Here is a 6,651-nt window from a genome sequence, read left to right on the forward strand (position 1 = left end):
GCCACAACGCCCGGCTATTTTTTGGTTGCAGCCGTCATTTGGCGGGTCCGGGCTGGGGATTCGAACCGGCCACCTTAGCCGGTTGAGCCACAGGCGCCGAGCCTTTTTGTTTGTTTTTTGAGACAGTCTATGTCACCCAAGCTTGAGTGCACAGACATCATCATAGCTCGCTGCAACCTCAAACTCCTGGGCTCAAGTGATCCGCCTGCTTTGGCCTCCCAAAGGGCTAAGATTACAGGTATGAGCCATCATTCCCAGGCTTCCTTCTATCTAAGAAATTGGGATTGTGAATAGATCTAGGAATTCACTCTGCACTTTTTGTAGAAATACCCCCAATACTGACAGCAAGTAACACTTTTTCTTTTTAATTTTCATTTTAAGTGTGACTGACCCAGCTCAACCGTTTGTCACTGTAAGTGAGTCAAATTAAAACTGTGAGGGGGGAATAGATTATTGAACAAAACCAAAGTGACTACATATCAAAGTTCTAACAGAAATGGGGGAGGGAGACATATTTAGTGCAATGGAATCTTCTGGTAGAATTTCAAAGGAAGAAAAAAGATGTAAATGGTGGAAAGAGTAAACTATTAAAGGAATCAAATGATATGGGCAAAGGACCAGAATAAATGAAGATCTCTACCAAATATGGGTGAGAGAATGGCTTTGGAGGGAAAAAAAATCAACAATGAAATACAGTACAAAATATAAAGTATTTACAGGGCTATCCATACCCCAAACTGTTAGACAACATGGAGAAATGAAAGAGTGTGCAGAGAGAGATTGAATTCTCTTGTCTCATATATGATGTTTACTTACAACTGTTACCTCATTTAATTTTTACTCTTTTATAGTGTGAAAGTTAATTCACACCAAAAAAAAAGGACTGGCAGCAGTCTAAGGCAAAATGACACTAAATGGAAAAAGAGGAAAATCAGGGGACACAAATCAAAACCAAAAGAGGAAAATCAAGGGACACAAACCATAAACCAAAAGACGAAAATCAGGGGACACAAACCACAAACCATAAATTCATAAACCATAAAACACAAACTTGCAGAACAAAGAAATTTAATATGAAATTGCACCACTGACTCAAGGCAAATACTTCTCTCCCAAATGTAATAAAATTCAACAGAAAGTACTCTGAACCTTCCAGTCCATTATTTCTTGCTTAACACTATGTCATAGCCTTCTAATTGGTCTATTTCCTCTCTTTTTCAACTACAATCCATTTTCAAATTGTAGCTAAAGAAATCTGTTTTCTTTTTTTTTTTTTTTTTTTTTGAGACGGAGCCTCAAGCTATCCCCCTGGGTAGAGTGCCATGGCATCACGCTCACAGCAACCCCCAACTCCTGGGCTCAAGCGAGTCTCCTGCCTCAGCCTCCCAAGTAGCTGGGACTACAGGCGCCCGCCACAACGCCTGGCCATTTTTTGGTTGCAGCCATCATTGTTGTTTGGCGGGCCTGGGCTGGGGATTCAAACCTGCCACCTTAGGTGTATGTGGCTGGCGCCTTAGCCGCTTGAGCCACAAGTGCCGAGCCAAGAAATCTGTTTTCTTAAATAACAGATTTTTTTCATTCCCCTGATTAAACATGCCAACAGATTCCCATTACAAGCAGAATGAATTCCCAAATCTTTACCACAGGCCATGACAAAGACTCTACACAGTCAAGTCCTCATTAAGTCCGACTTCTCAAAATGGCTGCCCTTCTGTTCTCTGGATAGAACAGACTTCTTCCCATTTCAGGGATGTGCACTGGCTGTTCCTATGGTCTCACAATATTTCATGAGTGGCTTCTTCTCATCACTAGATGACATCCTCAATCATACCTTCACAAAGGCAGTCCTTGAACACCTAACTTAATGCTGCATATACCACACCCTCACGCCAGGTTACATATTTTTCCCCCCATGTTCTGAAATGATTCATTTGTATTTTTTTTTTCAAGTGTTGGGTACAAAAGCTTACCAAACTTATTCACTTTTTAATTCACTATAGGCAGACAATATGACATATGAAAACAATAAACACCTGTTGAATCAATAAATTAAAGACAAATTACAGAGAAAAACTGAACATATCTGTCTCAAAACTATGCAGATAAGAGACAATGTGTTTTAACAGAGACATTAAGGATATGAAGGATTTAAAACACATCAATATACCTGAACTAAATCTCTATGTTAAAGAGTTAGTTTTGAGTTTCAAATGTATACATATTATATCCAAACAAAATTTCTTTTTTTTTTAATTAAATCATAGCAGTGTACATTAATGTAATCACAGGGTACAATATGCTGGTTTTATATATAATTTGAAATCTTTTCATCAAATTGGTTAACATAGCCTTCACAGCATTTTCTTAGTTATTGGGTTTAGACATTTATATTCTACCCCTAGTAATTTCACATGTCCCCTTGTAAGACGCACCGTAGGTGTGGTCCCACCAATTACCCTCCCTCCATCCATCCTTCCACCTCCCATCTCCTCCCTCTCCCCTTCTTGGGCTATAATTGGGTTAGAGCTTTCATAAGAAATCTATAAATTGGTTTCATAGTAGGGCTGAGTACATTGGATACTATTTCTTCCATTCTTGAGATACTTTGTTAAAAAGAGTATGTTCTAGCTCCATCCATGTAAACATGTAAGAGGTAAAGTCTCCATCTTTCTTTAAGGCTTCATAATACTCTATGATATACATATACCACAATTTATTAATCCATTCACGGGTCAATGGACACTTGGGCTTCTTCCATGAATTAGCAATTATGAATTGGGCTGCAATAAACATTCTGCTATGTATATCTTTGTTATAATGTGGTTTTTGGTCTTCTGGATATATACCTAGTAAAGGAATTGTAGGATCCAATGGCAGGTCTATTTTTAGATCTCTAAGTATTCTCCAAACATCCTTCCAAACAAATGTATTAGTTTGTATTCCCACCAGCAATGTGTAAGTATTCCCTTTGATCTCATCCATGCCAATACCTCTCGTATTGGGATTTTGTGATGTGGGCTAACCTTAGTGGAGTTAGATGATATCTCAAAGTATTTTTGATTTGCATTTCTCTGATGATTAAGGACGATGAGCATTTTTTCATATGTCTCTAGGCCAGGTCTTTAGAGAAGACTTTAGAGAAGTATCTTTAGAGAAGTATCTCTTCAAGTCCCATACCCACCCTGAGATGGGATCACTTGTTCTTTTCTTGCTAAATACATTTGAGTTCTTTGTGGATTCTGTTATTAAACCTTTGTCAGAGACATAACCTGCAAATATCTTCTCCCATTCTGAGGGCTGTCTGCTTGCTTTATTTACTGAGTTGTTGGCTGTGTAGAAGCTTTTTAGTTTGATCAAGTCCCATTAGTCTATTTTTGATGCTGCTTCAATTACCCAAGGTGTCCTTCTCATAAAATATTCGCCCAGGCCGATTTCTTCGAGAGTTTTCCCTGCACTTTCTTCTACCATTTTTATAGTTTTATGTCTTAAGTTTAAATTTTTAATCCAGTGCGAGTCTATCTTTCTTAATGATGAAAGGTGTGGGTCCAGTTTCAGACTTCTACAGGTCACCAGCCAGTTCACCCAGCACCATTTTGTAAATAGGGAATCCTTTCCCCATTGAATATATATATATATATATATTTTTTTTTTTTGCAGTTTTTGGGTGGGGCTGGATTTGAACGCACCACCTCCAGCATATGGGGCCAGTACCCTACCCCTTTGAGCCACAGGTGCCACCCATCCCCACTGAATGTTTTTAACTGGCTTGTCAAAAACCAAATAACGGTAGTAAGTAGCTGGGTTCATCACTTGGTTCTCTATTCTGTTCCATACATCTACCCCTCTGTTTTTGTGCCAGTTCCATGCTGTTTTGATCACTATTGATTTATAGTATAGTCTAAGGTCTGGTAGTGTAATTCTTCCTGCTTTGTTTTTATTGCTGAGTAATGTCCTGGCTATTTGAGGTTTTTTTCTCATTCCAGATAAAACCAAGTATTATTTTATCAAAATCTTTAAAGTATGACAATGGAGCTTTAATAGGGATTGCATTAAAATTGCATATTGCTTTGGGTAATATGGACATTTTAACAATGTTGATTCTTCCCAGCCATGAGCATGGTATGTTTTTCCATTTGTTAACATCTTCAGCTATTTCTATTCTTAGAGTTTCATAGTTCTCTTCATAGAGATCTTTCAGGTCCTTTCGTAGGTAAACTCCCAAATATTTCATCTTCTTTAGCACTATTGTGTAAGGAAGAGAGTCCTTCACTGTTTTTTCAGCTTGACTATTGTTGGCATATATAAAGGCTACAGATTTATGAGTGTTGATTTTGTAACCTGAGATGCTGCTGTATTCCTTGATCACTTCTAACAGTTTCGAAGTAGAAACCTTGGTGTTTTCCAGATATACAATCATATCATCTGTGAAGAATGAAAATTTGATCTCCTCTGACCCTATATGGATACCCTTCATCGCCTTTTCTTCCCTAATTGCAATGGCTTAGACTTCCATTACAATGTTAAAAACCAATGGAGACAATGGGCAACCTCCCCTGGTTCCTAATCTGAGTGGAAATGATTTCAATTTGACTCCATTCAATACAATATTGGCTGTGGGTTTGCTGTAGATGGCCTCTATCAGTTTAAGAAACGTCCCTTCTATACCAATTTTCTTCAGTGTTCTGATTATGAAAGGATGCTGGATATTATCAAAAGCTTTTTCTGCATCAATTGAGAGAATCATATGATCTTTGTTTTTAATTTATGTGCCGAATTATATTTATAGATTTACGTATATTGAACCAGCCTTGAGACCCTGAGAAAAAACTCACTTCGTCATGGTGTATAATTTGTTTAATGTGTTGCTAGATTCTGTTTGATGGGATCTTGTTGAATATTTTTCCATCAGTATTCATTAGCGATGTTGCTCTATAATATTCTTTTCTTGTTGGGTCTTTTCCTGGTTTGGGGATCAAGATGATGTTTGCTTCATAGAATGTGTTGGGTAGTATTCCTTCTTTTTCTATACATTGGAAAAGGTTGAGTAATGTAGGTACTAGTTCATCTTTAAAGGTTTGGTAGAATTCTGACGTGAAGCCCTCTGGTCCTGGGCTCTTCTTTTTAGGGAGATTTTGTATAGTTGATGCTATTTCAGAACTTGATATAGGCCTGTTCAACATTTCCACTTCATTCTGGCTAAGTTGTGGAAGGTGGAGTAATTCCAAGTATTGGTCGATTTCTTTCAGATTTTCATATTTCTGGGAATCAAGTTTCTTGAAATATTCATTAAGGACTTTTTGAATTTTTGAAGAGCCTGTTGTTATTTCATCTTTACCATTTCTGACTGAAGAAATTAGAGATTTTACTCTTTTTTTCCTGGTTAGGTTAGATTTATTGATTTATTTATCTGTTATATAATCCTTTTATTTTCAATTTCATTTAATTCTGCTCTAATTTTGGTTATTTCTTTTCTTCTGCTGGATTTGAGATTGGAACGTTCTTCCTTTTCCAGTTGCTTGAGATATCTCATTAAGTTGTTAACTTCCTCTTTCCCTTCTCCTGAAGGAAGGCTTTGCAGTGCTATAAATTTCCCTCTTAGGACTGCCTTTGCAGTATCCCAGAGGTTCTGATAATTCGTATCTTCATTATTGTTTTGTTCCAAAAAGTTGGTAATTTCCTTCTTAATCTCATGTATGATCCAACTATCATTCACCGTAAGGTTATTTAGCTTCCATGTTTTTATATGAGTATGCACATTCCTGTTGTTACTAAGTTCAACTTTTACTTCATGATGGTCCAAGAAGATGCAAGGAATAATTTCTATTCTTTTAAATTTGCTGAGGTTAGACTTGTGACCTAAGATGTGATCGATTTTGGAGTATGTTCCATGGGCTGATGGGAAGAAAGTGTATTCAGTTTTGTTAGGATGAAATGTTCTGTAGATGTCTGTTAAATCCAAATGTTGAATGGTTAAGTTTAAATCTAAAATTTCTTTGCTTAGCTTCTTATTGAAGGATCTATCCAACACTGCCAAAGGAGTGTTAAAATCTCCTACTATTACGGAGCTGGAGGAAATCAAGTTGCTCATGTCTGTTAAGAGTCTCTCTTATAAATTGAGGCACATTCTGGTTGGGTGCATAAATGTTAATAATTGAAATTTCATCATGTTGAGTGTTACCCTTAACAAATATGAAGTGGCCATACTTATCTTTTCTTACTTTTGTTGGTTTAAAGCCTCTTGTATCTATGAATAAAATGGTATCACCTGTTTTTTCTGATTTCCATTTGCCTGAAGTATAGATGACCATCCCTTCACCCTGAATCTATATTTATCTTTTAAGGTAAGATGAGATTCTTGTATGTAGCAGATATCTGGCCTGAGTTTTTGTATCCAGCCAGCCAATCTGTGCCTCTTTAGAGGACAATTTAAGCCATTCACATTGAGAATATTGATAAGCCGGGTAGAATTTGGGGTATGGAGTTTTTCAAAAGTCCTGTGGACATTTTTAATCCTTTCACCACTACAGAAGTTGGAATTTGATCAATCACCACTATAGAAGTTGGAATTTGATCAAAAGATTCTGAGTGAGTTTACTTTTGTGTTGGAGGATTGTGCTGGTCATTATGGAGGATAGGCCTGAGAGTATCCTG

General features: G+C 37.1%; 1 protein-coding gene across 5 annotated transcripts in view; it reads right to left on the reverse strand.

The window, feature by feature from the left end:
- Positions 1-6,651, reverse strand: part of WWP1 (WW domain containing E3 ubiquitin protein ligase 1) — a 118,715-nt gene that overhangs the window by 41,249 nt on the left and 70,815 nt on the right. The window lies entirely within an intron of this gene.

Source organism: Otolemur garnettii, unplaced genomic scaffold, assembly GCF_000181295.1.
Source record: "Otolemur garnettii isolate 467f Iridium unplaced genomic scaffold, OtoGar3 scaffold00004, whole genome shotgun sequence".
Taxonomy (NCBI): Eukaryota; Metazoa; Chordata; class Mammalia; order Primates; family Galagidae; genus Otolemur; species Otolemur garnettii.